At 36.1% G+C, this 21099-nt stretch overlaps 1 long non-coding RNA gene across 3 annotated transcripts in view; it reads right to left on the bottom strand.

Moving 5' to 3' along the window:
• The window catches only part of LOC307196118, a 1219527-nt gene that overhangs the window by 322339 nt on the left and 876089 nt on the right, over positions 1-21099 (bottom strand). For all 3 annotated transcript variants that reach the window (XR_013831038.1, XR_013831039.1, XR_013831040.1), the window contains one exon: positions 8669-8749. This is a non-coding gene — a long non-coding RNA (uncharacterized lncRNA). The remainder of the gene's footprint in view (positions 1-8668; positions 8750-21099) is intronic.

The raw sequence follows: 21099 nt of genomic DNA, 5'->3' as shown, positions 1-21099 counted from the left end.
AAAAATATAGGACATGGACCATTAAACAACAGGTTAAATAAGCATTGAGTAGAACAGTTTGTGTAGAATACCAGTTCAACCAAGGGAAAATTCAGATTTATGGCTAGGAAGCAGGTTAGGGTCATATCATGGAAGGTTTCGGACATTAGGCTAAGATGTCTGGATTTTATGTGCAGGCAGTGGATGTCAGTGATAGTTTTTGACAAGTTGTTTTAAAAGATTAGGCTTCTCACTGGAAGGAAAAGTTGGAGGAGGGAAACACAGTGAGGGGTGCTGTTAGAAAGCCAGGAGGCACTGAGACCACCTAACCCATAAATATCTACATCATAATTGAGATAACAAGAATGGTGACAGCAAAATTGCCTGTGTTTCCCTTTTCACCTGGCTGAACTAAAGTTAGCAAAGCATGTGAGAAACTTTACATTCTATTCCAAAGAGCCCCAGAGGAAAATGGTTAGGCTGAGAGCAAGGACCTCCATGTTAATGATAGAGTAAAGGAGCATCTGAGCTCTGAGAGGAGAATGCCACTGATTCCGGTGAACTGCTGCTTTGTATGACTTCATCTTCTAGAGGGTGTTGTACTGTTTCCCTATTATGCTTTCAGAGACAACATCTTAGATATCTGCCCTTTATTGAGAATAAGGTCAATATTTCAACAAATTTAGATGCATATCTAGCTCTGGAGCCCGCGAGCAACAACTACTGAGTCTGCATGCCACAACTAGTGAAGCCCGTGCACCGCAACGAAGAGTAGCCCCTGCTCGCCACAACTAGAGAAAGCCAGCACACAAACAACAAAGACCCAACACAGCCAAAAATAAATAAATAAAATAAATTTTAAAAAAGGAGCATAGGGGCTTGATAACATGGTACTGAAAACTTTTCTGCCAGTTTATAAAACTATCTTCAAGAATTCCAAAGAGAAAATATTAACTTTTAAGATGAGCAGTGAAATTTAGGAAGAGAAAATACCAGTATATATTTGGGGTGTCTCTTTCTTATTGGCCTCAGAGTACTTTGCAAAGATAATTTCAAAGGTTCTTACAAGAAGGCAGATACATGGTAACTACTGTCATTCTATTTAGTGGGTGTGGGTGATCAGGTGTAGAGAGATGAAAACCAAGATTAGTTCATAAATTCAACAATAGAGACATTTCAACACTTGGGTAATACACAGTAAGAACTGAGAGCTGCTGCTGAGTTACACCTTCCGGAGTAGAGGGAGGAAAGGTTTCCAATAATCAACCCATTCTTTGACTGCTTTTTTTTTTTTTTTTTTTTAAGAAAGATAGTAAAACTTGGTGGATGCAGAGATGACTAAGCATAGGATGCAAAGTGACTAAGTGACCTTTCCCACATTCTTTTAGGAGTGGGGTTTTAAGTAACTGGTCAGCCAATTTATTGGCTCTTTACAATATGCTATACAATGATAGCTACAGAGCAGTGTAGACGTCCTTGGTTTGGAAGCAACAAGATTATTCATTGAATAGGCAATGAGCAGGTACTTTCTGGGAGTTGCAAAAATGAATAATGACCAGTGTTGTAATTAACATGCTACAGGGGGTAGAAGAAGAAGAGAAAGGCAGCATTTCCATTGGTCTGAGAGAAATGGACTGGCTCTTTATGGAAGTATTGATGTGTTAGATGATACGGAGTGGTACTGTAGAACGTGGGAGTTGGAAATGAAACTAGATATCATTTCATCAAATTGCTTCCTTAACAGTATACAATCATAAACATATGCCTATGTATTTTGAAAACATATACAGTGTTTTCAAGTATATAGTATATTTTTTAATCTAAAACTCCAGAGATGTTGGAACTATCACCATCTCCGTGTTATAGATATGAAAACTAAGACTCAAAGAGGTGAAATCATATCACAATTATAAAATCAAACTGTCAAACAGAAACACTAATTTGCATATAAAAGAAAACTCATTCCATTAAAGAACTTGAATATGAATATTTAAAGGACGAGTTCTGAAGCAAGTTTTTCACATTAGTTTATATTTCCATTCTACATTCTTTTCTTTACAGCCCAGTCTGTAACTAATTTCTTTATTTTCATATCCTTGCAACTTTCAACAAAAATGCATAAGGTGAATAGACTACAAGGTGGCATGTGCTAAAAATGCGAAGTGAAGAGGTTGTGATTTTTATCTGCATCTAAGTTCTCTTCGGTTTAGGAGAATTGTACTAAGCGTCTCTTGAAAGAACACAGCCACCAGCTGGATGGTTTCTGCTGTTAGCAAACATTATGAAACAATGACAATTAAACTGTTTAATTATATAGGAGGATTACAACATGGTACCTATGTCAACTGTAATTGATTTTAAGTCTTAGGTGATTCTGGTATTTGGAGAGGTCCAGGCAGAGGACATCAGGAAGGTTAGAATAAAGCCACTTTATTTCTCATTGGCTAAAATGAGCTCTCTATAGAATGATACCAGTGAGGAAACTGAATCTCTGTCTGGAATTTTAAAAAGAGGTATAAGAAGTGAGATTTGTTGGGTCATCTCTATATATAAAAAGGAAAATAAAATATCTTTTCTATAAGTAATTAAGATGAAAGAACCTAATACTGGTATCTGATGATTCTGTAATTGTGTATCAATTACATTCATTGTGAATATGCACCAGATCAATGAGTTGACATTGAGCTATCACTATTTCTCAGCTTTGTAATCCTCACATAATTAGATTTCTAAGGAAGTTCTTCTGGGCAAAAGACCTGTTTTCAAAGAGAGTGGTGCATTATGCATCATACAATGAAAAAGAAACATCAAAAGATATGGCTATGACTCATTTGACCAATAACTAGTTACATAACCTGCACCTTCACCTTCACCTTTTTGAGTCTCACCTTCATCATTTGTGATACCAGGAGTTAAAATAAATGATCTGTAGGCTATTCTAACTCTAGTATCCTATGATGTTTAGATATGACTGCTATAACTGAAGAAAAGTATATTTATTATCATAAACTCAGCAACTACCTAAAAAAAAGCTCTACTTTTCCACTATTGCCACTCTGTTTCCAGCTTTTCTACTTTTACAGTTTGGGGGAATATTGCATTGCTATTAAATCTGTAGAATCTCAAATATTCCTAGTTGAGCACTTGAGCTTTAAAAATATTTTAGCTTCCTTCAAAGCACTGGTCATCAGGAGAAACATACAGCTGAATACCCATTGCACATACTGAGAGAGACTTTGGAACTAGTTTGTTAAGAAGCTAGAACTATAAACCTCATAGCCCAAAAATGGAGACAAGCCAAAACAATGGAAATCATATTCACTTTAAGGAGAAAAATCTGCTTATTCTTCAATAGCGCCCTGATTTCTATTCACTTAAAAGCCAATGGAAAACTCTGAGTAGATGTTGCTGTATTACATTTGAGAAAAAGTCTTGTAAGTATTCTAAAGAAGATATTTGTAGATGGGAAGTATCCCTTCCAACTAGCTATGTAGGAAGACAAATTCATTTCAAGAAAAAGTTTTTTTTTCTTTCTAGTTCCCATAAAACACTAATCAGGCATGAACAAAAGTGATCACTTTTCTAATAACTTTAGAGATAGACACCGTCTTCTTGAAACCTAGAGGACGTGTACAAATCTCATCTCAATGTTATTCAATGTATCTGTACCACAGATACCCAGGAAAAAGGTAGCCAGTATATCTACACAAAACATATTTGGTAAGGGTAATGAAGTTATATAAAGCTAATGTTATATTTTTTAAAACTCCTTTTAAGATCAATAAGTATGCTTCTACATCAGTACTGCCTTGGGTCTTCCAAGAAATATCAAATTAGGGAGTGTGCACAGACAGGTCACATGCCCACACTTCCTCTCTGCATGGTTAGCTTCACTCTTTCCATTAAGTTGGCGTGTTTCTTAGAACACCCTGGGCATATCCATGGCCTTGGCTAATACACATGCCCACATATTTCTCTTGTTATTGTTTTCTCTGTTTGACCTTTGTAAGGTCCTACCATCTTCCCATTGATTATATATATATATATATATATATATTTTTTTTTTTTTTTCCCGGTACGCAGGCCTCTCACTGTTGTGTCCTCTCCCGTTGCGGAGCACAGGCTCCGGACGTGCAGGCTCAGCGGCCATGGCTCACGGGCCCAGCCGCTACGTGGCATGTGGGATCTTCCCGGACCGGGGCACGAACCCGTGTCTCCTGCATCGGCAGGGGGACTCTCAACCACTGCGCCACCAGGGAAGCCCTGATTATATATTTTTATCTAGTAACTTCTACTCCCTGCCAACCCTCTTTGATACATGGCAGAGAAAGGACAATAAACTTTATGAATTAGTATAAGATATGCAAGACACGATGAAATTTGTGGAGCTCATAGCATCTCTGAAATGATCAAACATTTTATCAAGTACAAAAAAGCTGATCTGTGGATAGGGAACAACAGATATATACTATTTTCTTCTATCAGACAAAGTAACCTTTACCAAATCAAAGGGAGAATAGGGATGCAAAATCTCTGGGGAAAAACTATAATAAGAACTGGTAAGTCTTTAGCATAGGCTTGAAATTAAGATGTTCTCTATGGTAAGCCTTCAGACTACTAAGCACACATGATAACCCCAACAGTGTGGCATAATGAACAGAGCTTTGATCTTGTTTAGGAGGCCTAGGACCTAGTCCCAAGCAAAGGCTTCAGTTTCCTCATCTGCAAAAGGATAATGAGAGGAGCACACATTTATTGGTCACTTACTATATGAAGTAAGTGACCATCCTACAACATGTCATTTCCTATAAATCTCAAATCAGCACTAAAAGGCATGTTATTATCCTCATTATACAACTGAGGAAACAGGTGCAGAGATCTTTAAATCTTCAACTTAAGAGGCAGAACAGGATTAGAACCAGCTCTATTTGAAACCAAATTCATGCTCTTTCACCACACCTTGTAGTTTTCACAGTATCCTAAGAGATCTTAAGAGATATCATATATGAGGACAGATTGTACATTTCAAAGTGTTATACAAATACAGAGTTTAATAACATTAGCCCTTTTGATGTCTAGCCATGGAAATTCAGGATTGGGTGCCGTTTTTTAATGACTTCTATCTCCCCATTAGATGATCAGTTTGCAAGGAAGCCTGCATCTGAACTTCTATTTCTTTGGTACTGTGCACCTCACAGAATGAAAGCTCAATTAACATTAATAACTAACCATGCAATGCTATCTCTACGGTCTCACATTTAACCTCAGGATCCATTCTATATAATTACAAGCATCCAGTATAAGTTCAATATGGAGTACATTCCTTGTAAAATATGAACATTTGGAAGAACATGTAGAGTATCTTTGCTAAAATAGCAAGATTTTATCTATATCTCAGTGTTATTTTTATATAATTTATTATTAGAGCTCAAATTTCCTACTGCAGGGGTTTAATGAAATATGAGGCCAAGTGACTATTTAAAAAGAGGAAAACTAAGGCATTGAGATACTTTCCTGGTCAACTATACATTAAGCAGATATTCTATGGATAAAGGATTGTTAACTTACTGTCATTATCTACATTTGACTTACTTAGAGCCAATATGACTTCTTTCTTCCAAAATGTATCATTTAAATCAAAATAACACATTTTAGTTTTAAAAGTCAACAATAAAAAAAATAAAAACCTTAAAAGTACTGTATACTCATATTCTTAGCATGTCTCCTTGAAGGGATTATTTTCAGTCCTGTCTCCTAAGGTAAAATGACTGAACAGAATGTAAGAGATGAAAATTATAAAATTATTAAAATTTAAGTCTGGGGTCAAAGAGCTACATGTTATATAATTATTGCAAGAGGTGGAAGGGAGAAGAGTTAGGATAAAAGAAAAGGCACCACGTACAGAGGAAAGATGGAGTTCTAGGTATAGGGAAAAGAACAGAGTAAAAAGAAGGAATGAATTCTGATAGTCAAGCTCTTCGATCTGATTTTTACACTGCCTCATTTCAAAGCACTTAAGAATATTGATGTAATTTTGCTCTCTGGTTTGAAAAGCTTACAAATCTCTGTAGATGTCATCTCACAAACACATTGGAATGAACCAGGTAAATACCAAACCCTGATAATTTAATAGTAAAACTGGAGGGAACACTGATTTAATCCTTCATGAATACTGTACCCCATTGTTTTCAGAATATTCAACCTAGAGATCATCCCTTTCCTGCAGAAAAATGAGAGCATGACTTTAACCTGGAATATCTGTCTGAGTAGCACAGAAAAATGTTTACTTTCTAGGGCATACATACCCTTTTGCCAGAAATACACTGAACATGAGAAAATTTCTCAACTTCAAACAACTCAAATACCTATAAAAAGAAAATTAAGCAAAATAGTAGGTAGAACCATAGAAATATAGCTGAGAAACTACAAAAAGAGACTGCATACAATCTGCAATGGCTCTCTTAATCTAACCTCTATCAGGGTGAAACTCAGAATAACTTTCTTGAGATGACATCAAATCAGGACATCAAAACATGATACAATCAGGACCATGACAGAAACACTCTCTGGACCTGATGCAACGAAGGGTATCACCAAGTCCTTAGTAAGGAGGGATTGAATATATTATCCAAACGATTATTTTCACTATTAAATATAAAATTCTAATTTATCTATCTATTCAAACACACACACAGAAGTTAACTAGCAAAGCATGTGTTAGTCACACCATAAGTTCAGCCATCAAGTAATTCATTTGTAGGTGTGACAATTCTACATTAAAATAATCCGTCCAAAGTGACTGTCTGTACAAGCCCATGATCTTTGTGTACACCATGAGTTACATAAGTACAGCCTCAATCAGTTTTCAAAGATTCCAGGCAGGATTTGCAATACTGTTTTTCAGATCAAATAAAAATATTTTGGGTCTAAAAGCTTTATTTAAACTTGATATAAAGGGTGAGAGCTTCATGTCTAATGGATGGATCAGTATATATCATTTGGGAGGGAGACGCAAGAGGGAGGAGATATGGGGATATATGTTTACGTATAGCCGATTCACTTTGTTATACAGCAGAAACTAACCCACTATTGTAAACCAATTATATTCCAATAAAGATGTTAAAAATATGTTGCTAATTAAATATTCACAAATCTTTCTTCTAAACAAGTAAACAAAATCCTAACCGAAACCAAATTAGTAAACTTTTCTACAAAATCTTTACAACTTTATTTTCCTTGTGTTACTATCTTAATAAATCAAAGCACAAGTATAAATTTTGAAATTCACCACTATAAGAATCTTTACGAGGACTGAAGACATAAGTCAAAAACTAAAAAACAAATTCCAGGCAAAGGATTTGCTATTGTTCTTACATGATTCTCCTCTTCACCCACAATACATCCCCTACAACTCAATGATTCAGCAATCAAATGCAAAGGAAAGAGAATATAGCTCATTTTTTAAAATAAACACCTAATGAGCAGATAATTATCTTTCTAAGGAACAGTTTTGCTTTTTCCTATTATATGGGCCAAGTTGCTTTAATAAAAATCATATCTGTGAATAAACTGGAGATAAACTTTAGAAACTTTAGAAATCCTCCTTCTGGATTTGACTCTCAAGATGGCTGAAGATTCTGTTGTGTTTATTTGCTTTTTTGCTTGCTTGCTTATTTATTTTGGCTCTGGTTTGCTAGCTTATTGGTTTTTTCCTTTGTTTTTTACCATACTTGGAACTAATATCTGAGATTAAAGAACAACAACTAAAATATGGGGAGAGTAATATCAGCAAAAATGGTGGCATAGGAATTTCAGAGCTTGTCCCTTCCCCAGAAACATCAATTTGAACAACTATCCACATGCAAAAATAATTTTGTAAGAGCCAAGAATTCCAGGTAAAGAATTATAGCACCTGGGTGAAGCACTGAAATTAGAAAAGATGCATGAAGGCAGTAGGAAAGACAGATTCATACTACTTTCATCACTCCTCCCCAAGCCCAGGCAGCCCAACACGCAGAGAGATGCCCTCTCCCCATGGGAGAAGGAGAGTGAGGTGAGTCCAAATTCCAGGCCCACCCCAGTGGTCCCTGGGTCCTGATTGGCCCTCTGGACCCATGATCCAAGCCTGCCCATGCAGACCCAGGTCTCAGGCCCATCACTGCAGACTCCAGCGCTAGGCCTATCCACATGGACCCAGACACCAGGATGGCCCCTGTGTACATAAACAACAGGCCTGCCCACTTGTTGACATATGGCATGGACATATATACACTACCAAATGTAAAATAGATAGCTAGTGGGAAGCAGCCGCATAGCACGGGGAGGTCAGCTTGGTGCTTTGTGACCACCTAGAGGGGTGAGATAGAGAGGGTGGGAGGGAGATGCAAGAGGGAGGAGATATGGGGATATATGTATAAGTATAGCTGATTCATTTTGTTATAAAGCAGAAACTAACACACTATTGTAAAGCAATTATACTCCAATAAAGATGTTAAAAAAAGAAAATAAAAGACAATGAGAAAAATTTTAACAGCAAGAAAAAACAACAAGAGAAAAATTAATTCATATATAAGGGAATCCCCGTAAGGCTATCAGTGGATTTTGCAGCAGAAACCTTGCAGGCCAGGAGAGAGTGAGATGATAGAGTCAAACTCTTGAAAGAGAAAATTGCCAAACAAGAATATTTTACCTGGCAAAGTTGTTTTTCAGGAATGAAGGAGTTCATCACCATTAGAACAGTCTTACAAGATGCTGAAAGGTGTTCTTCAAGCTGAAATGAAAGGACTCTAATTAGTAACATGAAATGATGTGAAAATACAAAACATACTTGTAAAGGTAAGTATATAGTCAAATTCAAATACTCTAATACAGTAATTTGGTGGTGTGTAAATCACTTAACTCAAATAAAAAAGGTTTAAAGGACAAAAGTATTAAAAATAAATAGAGCTATAATAATTTTAATGGATAGATAATATAAGAAGAGGTAAAATAAGACATCAAAAAATATGGGGAGAGAGTATAAGGGTCGAATTTTTATATGTGATTAAAGTTGAGTAGTTATCAGCTTAAAAGACTATTATATCTCTATATGAGATATTTTATGTAAGTCTTGTGGTAAGTACAAGGCAAAAACTTACAGCTGATAGATAAAAGATAAAGAGATGGGAATCAAAGCATTTCACTCTGGAAAATCATCAATTCACAAAGAAAGATGACAAAAGAGAAGAAAGGAACAAGAAAACTGCAAAACAGCATACAATAATTAATAAGATGGAATTAGTAAGTTCTTACCTATCAATAATTACTTTAAATGTAAATGTATTAAATCCTCAAATCAAAAGGCATAGAGTGGTCAAATGGATTAAAAAACAAGAAGACAAAACCCAACTAAGTGCTGCCTACAAGACACTCACTTCAGCTTTAAGGACATACATAAGTTCAAAGTGAAGGGATAGTAAAAGCAAAAGTGAGTAGGGGAAGCCAAATTTATATCACACAAAATAGACTTTAAGTTAAAACTGTCATGAGAGGCAAATATGGTGATTATATAATGATAAAAAGGGGTACATTCATCGAGAGGATATATCAAGCATAAATAAACAGGCACCCAACATCAGAGCACCTAAATATATTAAGCAAATACTAACAGATCTGAAGGAACAAGTAGACAGCAATACAAAAAAACAGTAGGGTACTTCAATACCTCACTTTTGGCCCTGGATAGATCATCCAGACAGAAAATCATTACACTGGACTTGAACTATATCTTAGACCAAATAGATGTAACAGCCACATACAGAACATTCCACCCAACAGCAGCAGAATATAGATCCTTCTCAAGAGCATGCAGAACATTCTCCAGTATAGATATTATGTTAGGTCACAAAACAAGCCTTAGCAAATGTAAAAGACTGAAATAATATCAAGTATCTTTTCTGAACACAGTGGTATGAAACTATAAATTCAAACACAGAAGGAAAAGTGGGAAATTCATAAATGTGTGGAAACTAAACAACACACTCCTGAACAACAGGTCAAAGAAGAAATCAAAAGGGAAAATCAAAAGATACCTTGAAACAAATGAAAAGGGAAACACAACATACCAAAACTAATGGTATAAGCAAAAGCAATTCTAAGAAGGAAGTTCATGGTGATAAATGCCTACACATTAAGAAAAAAGAAGGAAAAAAAAAGAAAAAAGAAAAATCTCATATAAACAACCTAACTTTTACACTTCAAGAAGAAATAAATGAAATAGAGAATAGAAAATCAGTAGAAAAGACCAGCAAAACTAAGATCTGATTTTTTGAAAAGATAACCAAAATTGACAAACCTTTAGACCAGCCAAGAGAAAAGGAGAGAACACTGAAATAATCAGAAATGAAAGTGGAGGCATTACAACTGACACCACAGAAATACAAAGGATCATAAGAGACTACTAGAAACAGTTATAAATATCCAACAAATTGGGTAACGTAGAACAAACAGATAAATTCCTAGAAACATAAAATCAGCGAAGACTGAATCATGAAGAAACAGAAAATTTGAACAGACCAATAATGAGTAAGAAGATTGAAACAGTAAACAAAAACCAGCCAACTAAAAGAGCCCAGAAGCAGATGCCTTCACTGGTGAATTCTACCAAACATTTAAAGAACTGACACCAATTCTTCTCAAACTCTTCCAAAAAACTAAAGATGAGAACAATCCCAAACTCATTTTACAAGGCCCAACATTACCCTGATACAAAGACAGAGAAAGACACTACAATAAAAGAAAACTACAAGCTAATATCCTTAATAAATATAGATGCAAAAATTCTCAACATAATACTAGCAAACTGAATTCAACAGCACATTAAAAGGACCATACACCATGATTAATTGGGATTCATTCCTGGGATGCTAAGATAGTTCGACACAGGCAAGACAATAAATGTGATATATCATACTAATAGAATTAATGATAAAAATTATGTGATTATCTCAACAGATGTAGAAAAAACATTTAACAAAATTCAACATCCATTCAAGATAAAAACTCTCAACAAATTGTGTATACAAGGAATGTACTTCAATATAATAAAGTCCATATATGCTGAGCCCACAGCTAACATACTTAATAGTGAAAACTTGAAAGGTTTTCTTATAAGATCAGTAACAAGACAATGTTACCCATTCTCACCATTTTAACCCAGTTCAGTACTGGAAGTCCTAGCCATATCAATTAGGCAAGAAAAAAAGAATCTTTAATCAGACAAAAAGAAGTAAAATTATCTTTTTGCAGATGATATGACCTTATATATAGAAAGCTCTAAAGACTCTACCACTCTACCAAAAAAAGCATTAGAACTAATACACAAATTCAGTAAAGTTGCAGGACATAAAATCAACATCCAAAAATCAGCTATGTTTTTATATACTAACAATGGACTATCTGAAAAAGAAATAAAGAAAACATTTATAATAGCATCAAAAATAAAAATATACTTAAGCCTAAATTTAACAAAGGTGGTGAAAGATGTGTGTACTGAGAATTACAACTTTGTTGAAAGGAACTGAAGAAAAAACAAATAAATGGAAAGATATCTCATGCTCATGGAGTGGAAAAATTAATATTGTTAAAATGTCCATACCACCAAAGCCATCTATAGATTCAATGCAATCCCTATCAATATTCCAATAGCAATTTTTCACAGAAATAGAAAAATCAATTTTAAAATTTATTTGGAACCACAAAAGACTGCAAATAGCCAACATAATTCTGACTTTGGAGACATCACAATTTCTGATTTCAAAACTTTATTACAAAGCTACAGAATCAAAACAGTATAGTACTGGCATCAAAACAGAAACACAGAACAATAAAACAGAAATGAGAGTCCAGAAATAAATGCATGCATATATAGTCAACTAATATTTGATAAGAGAGTCAAGAATATTAAATGGGTAAAGGATAATTCCTTCAATAAATGGTGTTGAGAAAACTGAATTGTCACATGCAAAAGAATGAAATTGGACCCCTTTCTAACACTACTCACAAAAATTAACTCAATATGTATTAAAGATTTAAATATAAGATTCAAAACTAAAATTCCTGGAAGAAAACATAGAGAAAATCTCCTTGGCATTGGTATTGGTAATGATTTCTTCGCTATGATACCAAATGTGCAAGCAAAAAAGAACAAAAATAAACTGGGACTATACCAAACAAAAAGCTTCTGCACAACAAAAGAAACAATCAGCATAATGAAAAGGCAAAGTATAGAATGGGAAAAAATATTTTCAATCTATCTATCTAATAAGGGGTTAATATAAAAAAGAAACAACAGCAAAAAGAGCAAACAATCTGATTGAAAAATGAACAAGGATTTATTAAATAGACATTTTTCAAAAGAAGACATATAAATGGCCATAAAATACATGAAAAGATGCTCAAAATCACTAATCAGGAGGGAAATGCAGATCAAACCCACCATGAGAAATCACCTCACACCTGTTAGAATGGTTATTATCAAAAAGACAAAAGAAAACAAGTGTTGGTGAGGATGGGAGAAGAGAAAACTTTTGTGCACTGTTGGTGTAAATGTAAATTGGTACAACCACTATGGAAAACTGTATGGCGGTTCCTCAGAAAATTACAAAATAGAACTACTATATGACCCAGCAATCCCACTTCTAGGTATATATCCAAAGGAAATGAAATCATTATCTTGAAAAGATATCTGCATCTCAATATCCATTGCAGCAATATCTACAATAGCCAAGAAATAGAAACAACCTGAGTCTCCACGGAAGGATGAATGGGCAAAAAAAATGTGGTATATACATACAATGGAATATTATTCGGCTATAAAAAAGGAAAACCTGCCATTTATACAACATGGATGGACCTTGAGAGCATAATGCTACATGAAATAGGTCAAACAGAGGAAGAAAAATACTGCATTCTCTTATTTATACGTGGAATCTGAAAAAGCCATAATCATAGAAATAGAAAGTACAATGGTGATTGCCAGAGACAATGGGAGAAAAGGGGAGATATTGGTCAAAGGGTACAAATTTCCAGTGATAAGATAAATAAGTTCTGGGGATCTAATTTATAGTATGGTGACTCCAATTAACAATACTGTATTTTATACTTGAAATTTGTTAAGAAAATAGATCTTAAATGTTATCAAAAAAATAAAAATAAAAAGGCAATTATGTGAAGGGATGGGTATGTTAACTAACCTTATTGTGGTACTCATTTCAGAATACATATGTGTATCAATACATCACACTGTACACCTTAAACTTACATACATGTCAATAATATCTCAATAAAGTTGGAAAAAATAGAGCAGATATTTCATCATAGAGTACATTTTGCCATAGTAGGACGTTGGTAACAGCATTAATTCCTCATTAACCAAAGCTGATATGTTGAGAAGAGATTTGGAAAACAAGAAATTAAACTACAGTAAAATTTTTACCATGAGCCAATTCTTCTATTCCTGTAACGGACATACTTTAAGTGGCCCCATGACCTCTGCCTTCTGGGGTTCATATCCTTGTAAATTCCCTCGCCTTGAGAGTTAACAAGAACTATGCCTCATTTCTAACCAATAGAATATAGCAGAGGTGATAGGCTTTCCCTCCCATGATTATGTTACATTATAAAAGACTCAATCATGTTAGCCTACTTCTCCCTTTGTGGGCTTTGACAGGGCAAGTTTCCATGAAACTTAAAATCACAAGAGACTGAATGTTGCCAACAACAATGCTAGAGGGGAAGTGCATATTTCCCCACCTGAGTCTCCAGCTGAGAACCCAGCCCTGGAGGACACCTTGATTGTAAGCTATGATACCCTAAGCAGAGGACCCAGTTAAGCTGTGCCCAGACACCCGACCCACAAAACTTCTGAGATAATAAAATGCAGGTTGTTTTATGCTGTGGTAATTTGCTGTACACATGAATACAATTCCACAATCAAAAAGTTGGTTTAAAATATAAATGCCCATAAGAAAAGTATGCCAGTCTAAATTATTTTTATGAGAGATTTTCCTTTAATAGATACTGATAGTGGGATGGGGACTGGAAATTATTTAGAAAGTATGACAGAACTAGAAGAAACTTGCTTTAATTGCTTGAAATAAGAATAATCATCTTAAAAATGAATAAAATAAACAGACACAACTATTGTGTAATTGTACTCAAATGTTCAAAGCTTCGATCAATTCCAGCACCCCCATGAAAATTCTCATCCTTCTGTACCAATGCAACATCACTATGCTCCTGGTTGCTTTTAAAGTTCCAGAGCTCTCCTGGACTCTTCCTTTTATCACCAAATTCTGATCACTTTATCTCTATGGGCACGTAACATCTGACCTCTCCTTTTCATATGAATTCCACTCTCTCTGAGTTCTCATCTCTCCTGATCTATATAACAACATATCAACTAGTCTTTAAACCTTATTTATTCAACAAAAATTTAGGGAATACCTGCCATGTGGTAGAATATCCAATAAAACATTGTATAAACTGTTGTCAGAGTATCTTTCTAAATGACAGGCCTAATCAGGGAAAATAATCTATCAAAGCCAATCCACAATCAAACAGAGGTTGTCTACTTTGCATTTCAGCTAACTTTCAATCAATCAACACATTAGAATTACTCTAGAAGAGCCAAATATTTTACTTAGCCAACTAAGAAAAATAAAGACTATTTTCATAAAAAAGAATATACATTTTATTATAAAAAGTAAACCTTTAAATACTATATGGTTAACTTTATAATGCAGATTCTAATAATATTCACCTGATATGGTTATTTTGAGAATAAATGAAAGAATATGCATAAAGCCCTGGGAACACCACATAAGCCATCAGAACCATCCATTAAGTTGTAGTAATAATTATTTGTATTCTTAAATCGATTCATAATCAAGCATTATTTTTCAAATGAACAATAATAAAATTTAGTTAAAATGAGAAGGACAGACCTTTCAAGAAAAGATAATTGATAACTTTATACTTATAGACATGTATACAGAATTTAGGAGACTACTTTAGTAATTCAGGAACAATAATTATGTCCTTAGACATGAGAATATAAACTCAGTTTAAGACATATTGAAGAGATATATTTGAAAGAACTTGATAACTGATTGAGTGTGAAGGGTAAATAAAGAGAGGCTTCAAGAATGTCTTCTATATTTCAGGCTGTATTTCACCACTAACATTAACCAAGGTGAGAATTAAATTCGGCTTAGGGGATGAATTTAAGATGATACAGAAATTTCAGATAGTGATAACCAATGGGCAATAAAAAGATGCCTGTAACCCTAGATTGAATAGCTTAAGGGCAGGGACCTTTTATCACTCATTTTTCTTCAAGTACAAGCCTTGCACTGGAAAGTATTCAATACAAGATTTAATTCAATTGACAGTTCTATTTTGGGAAGGTCAGAAAGCCCAAGAAAAAGAACATAGTAAGTATCAAAATACCTATTCTTTCTCTTTTCAATCAAAATTCAGTAGGGACCGGAAACATTCACAAATGTTTACTGTCTCACCAATCCAGAACAGAAATAGAATGCTTTGCAAAGAATAGAACTGATTCAAGCCCTACAGTTTTGGTAAAGTTGCTTGAAACAGTTTTGAAAATAATTTAATACAATTTTATTTCAATAAAAAATTCTTGATATCAAATATTTAGCATCTCCTATTCATCTGTCATTAAAATAAACTGAAACACCCAGTGTTTTCAAACCCTTCCAAAATAAAATCTCTAAGCACTGTCAGGTCCTTCCCCTGTTGGATTGATTGCTTTGTGCGATTCATATTATATCTGTGAAATCCAATTTCTGCATAAAACCTGTGATCAGACTCTACAATCTATTTCCCACATTGGTTGGGCTCTTTAACATGGCTTTCAGTCAGAATTATTTGATCTCTTTAACTTTAAGCTTCTGAAGATAGGCACAGGGATCCAACCTGTCTTTCTTAAGCTGTCAATTGTCATTTAAATATGAGAACTTTTTTTAGTAGTCATTATCAAACCTTGGATACAGAAAATTCCCTGAGCTACTTCCCCACCTAAAAGAGTCTAACTGCATTTCTCAGACCATTTCTAAAAAGAAACTTCCCTGAGCTACTTCCCCACCTAAAAAATTCTAATTGCATTTCTCAGACCATTTCTAAAAAGAAACTTCCCATGCGGAAATTTGAGGTGAATGTGATAGTTTAGGTTCTGGGAAAACATCTAAACTGAAAAAGTTGCTTTGAAAAAAATCTTCCGTATGAAAAAAAAGTCAGACAAATTTAGTCAATGTGACCTATTTTTAAATGTATGTTTTCCTGAGAGAATAATCTGAAGCACGCTTTACTCTACATTACAAAAAAACTTCGTTTTCCTGGACTAAGCATACTTATGAGATTGCAAAAAGAAGTCAAATTAAGTTAGGCCAGTAACTACAATTCACTGGCATTTCTCATAAGATGTTCATTTGCAAATATTGAAAAATAAAGGTCTAGAGCAATTTTAAGCAATATTCTGAATCATATGCTGCTTTCTACCTTAAAGTTCTCTCTCCAAGTGCTTCAGAATGGTAGAGGTTAGGACAGGACATTCTACATAGCTTTCCGGCTAGTCTAGATTTCCAAACTGGGGTAAGGAGTCAGATTTTTCACATTTGCTTACTCACTGATATCATCTATAAAATGTGAGCACGCAACATTTATTAACTTCTATGCCAAGCGCTAAGAACAGATACAAAAGAGAGGAATTGTCATTGCTTCCCAAGGCAGATGGGCTTTCCTCCAAACTAAGGGTGCCAGGATAGCCTTTTGAGATAGAGGACCCATTAGAATCTCTCTCACCAACAAATTTCCCATCTTGGATAAGACTGGGTGATCTTGCCATCTGCTCTCGGTCCTAGTTGTCCAGACCTTTGTTGAAAGCCCTTAAAGTAATTTTTTTGTGAAATATCCTTAAAGAATTGCTTCCTGCACTCTCTTTTCACATGCCCTCAGTCAAATTTGCCTCTCTTGTCATTTAAAATTAAAAAATATTCAAAGGCACTGAGCAACTGTTCCTTAAAAATGCCTAACCCTCCCACATTAAACACCTTTGCATGAGGAATACATGCTGCTTGGCACAATCTCTCACCCCATCTGTAATCTGCTCGTAACTTTAAAAAACGTACACTTCGTACTATTTGACTACCCAATCCACAGTAACCACCAGGTCTCCTATTCGGTTTTAATGTTCGGAATATATAACTGATGTGTTCCTTGTTTATTTTTCTTTTTGGAGGTCCTATTATGAGACCATAAAGTGACAGCAGAGAACCTTGTCTGTCTGCCCCACTTGTTTATCCCTATATCCACAGTACCTAGAACAGTGCCTGACATAATACTGGAGGCTCAATAAATATCTGTTAGATGAAAAAAATATATATATTATTGCAGAAATCATCTACAATGCAGTCTACTGAAGGAATATGTCCCTATAATTCAATGAAGGGACCCTATTTTTGACTTCAGTGTGGTCACAATTCAGACTATATCTTATGGTTGGCAAAGATTTGTAAACAGCAGTGAAACAACAGCAAATGTGCCAAAAGATAGCTGGCATTTTGCAGTTGCGAGCATCAGCATTTGCTCAGTCTTCAGAAACAACAATTTTCTTCTGGTTGGCATGTAACTTTAAGAAAGACTGTCAACTTGATTACTGGAAAGTGTCCCCTGAACTGAAAATAACATCACAGCATAAAATTCTGCCCCTGCAGCTGAAATGGCCTGGATGTTTCCTCACCAGCAGCCGAGGCCAGACAACTTTTCACTCTACTGGATAGGCAGCCAGCTGGGGATGATGTGACTTCTGTCCAAAACCATATAAAATGTAAAAGATACAAGGATTAGGTATTCTGTTTGAAACGAGAAAGGAGAGTCCACCATATTCCTGGAATATCTGGAAAGGTTTTTTCAAACTTTGTGGGGTTGGATGGGGAAGCAATTAGTTGGAGATGCATAGATTCCAAAGCAGAAAAAAAGAAGGATGGAGAGCAACTGAGCACACCTTTATGAAAATCCTTTCATCTATACCTCTCATGGCTTCCCAGGCATCCTGCCAGTTCAGGGTGAGCACATCAATATTTATAGCACACCGCACCAGGGGGCCCACGTTCCCCAGCAGGGGCGATTAATATGTGATATCAACATTATGACAAGACACATTTTATTTCTGTCAACAAACACAGAGGTTTCTACTTTCTCTGTCAACTGAATACCCAAGCCTTTTATTTTGCACAGTAAACCATCTATGTCTGGAGCTGAAAGACAGATGTTGAGCCACGGTCAATTTTTTTTTTTTTGCGGTATGCGGGCCTCTCACTGCTGTGGCTTCTCCCGACGCACAGGCTCAGCGGCCATGGCTCACAGGCCCAGCCACTCCACGGCGTGTGGGATCTTCCCAGACCGGGGCACGAACCCGTGTCCCCTGCATCGGCAGGCGGACTCTCAACCACTGCGCCACCAGGGAAGCCCCCCACAGTCAATTCTTTAAAGAGGTTTCTTCAACTGGCAGGTGGCCTGAGGCCTGTATCAAACCTGAGGAATGCGGGGATAAGCAAATATGATGGGGTGGGGTCCGAGGAAAGATTTGCCTGCCCTGGTTTTCACAGCATGTATTTCGCACTGGGCTGTATACAGTGGAGAAAACGGCAGTGTTTCTGTCCTCAAGGAACTTTCAAATGAGTCTAATACATATGACACAGGAGAGATGTGGGACAACTTCTCTTTAGATAGTGCTTTCTTTCTAAGACTTTCAGGTGCTATGCAAGTGTTAATTTCTAGAGTTATGATGAGGTAGTAAAATGGACCCCATTTATAACAAAAAGAGCTTTTATAACTTTTCCCTCGAAATAGAGAAAACAAGGACTAGTTCTTAGATAAGAGAGGAAGAAGGTTTTCTTTTTCATAGTATGAAAATGAGCTCACTCAAGAACAGTAAGTGCGTGGCCCAGTGCGGCAGATAATGCCTCTCAGTGTTGCCGAATATTTTCTCTGCAAAATCAAGTGGGCTGAGCGGAAGTAGTGGCTACGATGCTCCTTTTCATGCCAGCTCAGCCCACCTGAGACCCATGCCCACTACATCCAGAAACGAATATGCGTCAGCTCTTCATGATCCACTGGACTCTCTGTCACATATCCTTGGTATCTACTAAGTTTTATTGCTGATGTTCATGAAGAAATAGATCCATCGGAGCTGTAAATCTCATTAAAATATTCATGGAGTTAATGGGACAGCTGGTTGCTAACACATCTACCAGTCTTAAAGTGGGTTCTTGTCCCAGATTATTAAGCAAATTGACTCCTTAGTAAAATGGCAAAATATTATCCGCCATGGGATTTCTGAAATTTTATTAGAAAATGATGATGAGGATGAAGCTAGACAGTATATTTATTAAGAGTGTATTATGTTCTCTGTGCTTTACCTATGTTATATAATTGAATTATCATCATCATTCCATTAGGTAAATTTTTTTAACATGCCCATTTTACAGATGAAGAAACAAAGTCTTAGATTAAGCAATGTGTCCAAGATCTCACGAATAGTAAGTGGTATTGCAGAGATCTGAATTAGGTTTTCCTGTCTCTGAAGACTTTTTGTCTTTGATAGAGCAGATTATTATCCCAAAGACCAAGCTTATGCTATCCAATAATTTATTCGGAGCATCTACTATTTTCTCAGCATTATCCTATAGTGCCCTGGCAACGTTTGACTTTGCCTTCAGAGGTTTACAGTCTTAAGAGACAAGGAAAATAAACATGAATAAAACAATCAGAGAACAATTCAAAAGGAAGTAATTAAGTGCTGATAAAATGAAACCAAGTGCCAGCTTGGCATCACATGCAGAGCCCTAGATTTGAAACCAGAAACACAGATATAAGCATAGTTCTGTCACTTATTTCTGTACATCATTAGGCAAATTAATTAACTTTGATCTCCTCACAGGATAATATTCTCTGTCATGGGAATATGTCTCTTATCTTTACTGGACTCATATCTGAGTCCTGTGAAGTCTGTATATAAAAACAGAAAGATGTATTTTACTTAGTGTCTCTTTCAAAACAAGAGCACATGCAGTACAGTCTGGGTTCACCTCTGAGAGAGGGTAACATTAAAGACAAACCTGGAGCAAAGCGTGCTTTCCAAACAGCTTTTGTACCAGGAGGGTTCTCACACCTCCTAAGAGGAAGAGCAGTAAAGGCCCCGGTGCCAGAGAAGCAGTGGCAGAGCAGCTGGGGAGGAGCAGCAGTGCCAGGGGAGCTGGTGAGAGGCAGTGATGCCCAGCAGGGCGGGCGCAGAGCAGAGGCAGTGGGTGGGAAGGAATTATCAGGCCTATCCTAAACCTCTGAGGGGCTGGGGGCAGGAGAATAAATGGAGTCAACATAATATATATCTGAATATTTAAAAGTTGTAAATAGAGCTACTAGAATGACAAATAAAATCTCTTCTATCCCCCTACCTTCACATGATGCTCTACTTGACAGCACTGGGAGCTCTTGGTCACCTCTGGCTGGAGGCCTGTAGCTCATACCCTTTTACTTCCTGACCAGGCTCTGTCCAGCACTGCAGGTGGTGTCTCAGATGCCTTAGGCTGGTGGATACCCCAGCCTAAGTGCCCAAGCTCCCTCTATAACCGCCCCCAACAGTTCTGCTTATGCTCAGGCCTATGGGTGTGCTTTGTGACAATGTGATTCAGCCGCAGAAGGACAGAATTCTGTAGGTAAGACACAACAGAAGGACGCTGCTTCCATAGCAGGCAGCATCCTGCAGGGAGGATTAAGTTATGACTGCGAAAAGGTAGAGAGCAGTTCCTTGCAGAAATCTTTGCAGAACTAAGAGGAAGGTAAAAAGGCATCAGAGGTAAACATTAATTATGTCGTGGTTTGTTATAGCTTTGGCACTTGGCGTAAATATTTTTCGAAGAAACAACTCCTACAAACATCTAGTCCCAAATTATGATTGTATTCCCAGCACCTAACACATGATATATAACGTGATGAATAAGCATTCGTTAAATAACTACATAGACAGAAAACTATGTGCTACAGCCAAAAGCCATTGAA

This window comes from Stenella coeruleoalba (assembly GCF_951394435.1).
Source record: "Stenella coeruleoalba genome assembly, chromosome: 13".
Taxonomy (NCBI): Eukaryota; Metazoa; Chordata; class Mammalia; order Artiodactyla; family Delphinidae; genus Stenella; species Stenella coeruleoalba.
Note: the sequence above shows the minus strand (reverse complement) of the source record. Positions and strands in the feature narration are given on the sequence as shown.